Consider the following 2,500-nt stretch of genomic DNA (forward strand, 5'->3'; position numbering starts at 1 on the left):
AAAAAAGCTCTACTTTGTAATTTGTCCATTTTCTGTATTTAGCCCTGTGTGGCTATAATAAAAAGATATCTACTATCTATCTATCTATCTATCTATCTATCTATCTATCTATCTATCTATCTATCTAATATTCTCCTCACCCTCTCTCTCTACTTTTCAAATTACAATGTGCCATATTACAAAGAACGGATACATTACATAACGCAGTTATATGTTCACAACTGGAATATACTTGACCATATGTCTTTTCAAACGGCGTTCAGTGGAGGATAAATAACAACAACTAAGAAATACAACTTCAACTGTTGTATACAGTCCTATATACCCTTAAAGATATTGGATGGCCATGGCTGCAATACCTTTGATTATAGGCTCATTCTATCGGTCTTCACTGGGAGCTAAACAGCAACGACAACTTGAATTACTCGTTCTCGTTTCGGCAACTGTTGGAATGTGGTGCATACGCAGGACAAGAATCTTCCAGAATTTGTTTAATTATTCAGTATATTAATGTTGTTGAAGAAAGTCATAGGTTGACATATTCTCTTCGGAGCAGGATTTGAGCATTGGTTTCATGGAAGGAGGACAAATTTGGTATGAGATAATTATATTATATGTAGGTGACATCAGGGTGTGGAAGCTTAAGAAAAAATAAATGTTTGTATTGAAGTTTTTCAAGCTGGCTCAAGTTACACAAGGAAATACTTTTAATGTTAAGCTTAACAGGAATGGCTGCGTGGTAAGTAGCTTGCTTACCAACCACATGATTCCGAGTTCAGTCCCACTGCGTGGCACCTTGGGCAAGTGTCTTCTACTATAGCCTCGGACCGACCAAAGCCTTGTGAGTGGATTTTGTAGACGGAAACTGAAAGAAGCCTGTCGTAAAAGATGACTTTATAACTGAGAAAATATGGTCGACTGTATTTGAAGTCAGGGCTCAAGGTAACCAAAGCATCAGTAATGTCAGTGTAAGACCCCCCCCCAAAAAAAAAACTGTATGCATTGAAGCTGTCGAGGGTAACAAATTTAAAGAATAGCAATTGAAGAAAGACGTACATGATCTTGGACAATTTGAAGAGCTTCACGAAGGGTAGATGCAGCAAACGAACTAAAATATTTGACGCGAAGAGACTTTGGAGACGGGGTAACTGGAACATTCTATTCTCGATGACCAGCATCACCATCTTTCTGAAAAACAGTAGGATATACAATATAACCTCGAAATCATGCTGGAATGTGGAATGTAAATTGGACAACAGAATGATTCTTAACAGAACACTGTTTCTATACTTCCTCAACTCATTGCTAAATCAATAGTTAGACCATTAAGCTGAAATAAATAACACAGCTATTAATTTACATGCGTCTTATTTCTTTGCATTATTTTACCGCTCCCACAACGGTTTCTGGTGCTCTGAAAAACAGAGCAATGTAAACCAACAGCATTGATTTCATCCACCTATCCTCTTCCGATCTAATGACTATTAGCATGCTGGACTAACACGCTGTCAGTTAAAATAAAAGCGCCTGCTTGTAAAAGAAATATTAACTGGCCTGTTGATATTTACATCTTTGTTAAAGAATAAAGGGTGAAACTGAATCCATATATTTATACATGCATATGTGTGTGCGTGTGTATGTGTGTGTTGCTCAATCTACACATGGTAATGCTTTTTATGCTATGGTTAACATACTTCAATACTAAGTTAAGAGAAAACTTGGTATTGCAGGCATCAATAAATATTCTAGTAAACATTATCTAAATCAATTGAATTGAACGGTAAGTGAAATCGATATGTAGAGCATGGAAGAAATATTTAGCCTTGCTGTATTCTTTGGACTTTTGAGATGAGCAGGTTTAAGAATTATTATAGAAATGCATATGCTGTCTAAACATCGCATATAACTTAAGGCTTAGTGCGTAGTTAATATTTCATATGAAATAAACTAGTTAAATTTTCCCTTGAAGTATACGCCTAATGATCTGTCAATGTTATATGTCCGAGATTATTTCTGACGTCTAGGGAAACAGAGAAAGTATAGAATACAGTGTACTGCTCAGGAATTCAACAAAACATCAACAGTTGATTTGAACTCTTGACATAGGAAATATATTAAAAAAAAAAAATGTACTATATTCTCTCGGACACATTTATGTCACCATATGGGTTACATTAATAGCAGGCAAGTGGAAAGTTGACGTTTGAAGCTTTTCACTCTTAGTCAATATCATTGGACTTAACGAGTGCTGTTTAATCGAGTTCTCTCTGTCTCTATATCTCTCTAGATAGATTCAGTCAGTTTGGATTTGTTAAAACTGTGTGGCTAGACTGTTCAACTCGGAGATATTAACAAAGCATTCCCTCAACAACAAAAATTCAGATACATACAGATACAGAAGGCAAATCACAACACGTTTGCTTACATAAACAAATATATATGTGAATGTATGTAAGCATGTATGCACGTGTGTGTGTATGTATGTGTGTGTGTGTGTATG

The 2,500-nt window shown here is 35.8% G+C and overlaps 1 long non-coding RNA gene across 1 annotated transcript in view; it reads right to left on the reverse strand.

Moving 5' to 3' along the window:
- Positions 1 to 2,500, reverse strand: part of LOC128247678 (uncharacterized) — a 19,107-nt gene that overhangs the window by 15,305 nt on the left and 1,302 nt on the right. Inside the window, exon 2 of the long non-coding RNA XR_008264041.1 lies at positions 1,057 to 1,188. This is a non-coding gene — a long non-coding RNA (uncharacterized LOC128247678). The remainder of the gene's footprint in view (positions 1 to 1,056; positions 1,189 to 2,500) is intronic.

Source organism: Octopus bimaculoides, chromosome 4 (genome assembly GCF_001194135.2).
Source record: "Octopus bimaculoides isolate UCB-OBI-ISO-001 chromosome 4, ASM119413v2, whole genome shotgun sequence".
In the NCBI taxonomy this organism is placed as follows: domain Eukaryota; kingdom Metazoa; phylum Mollusca; class Cephalopoda; order Octopoda; family Octopodidae; genus Octopus; species Octopus bimaculoides.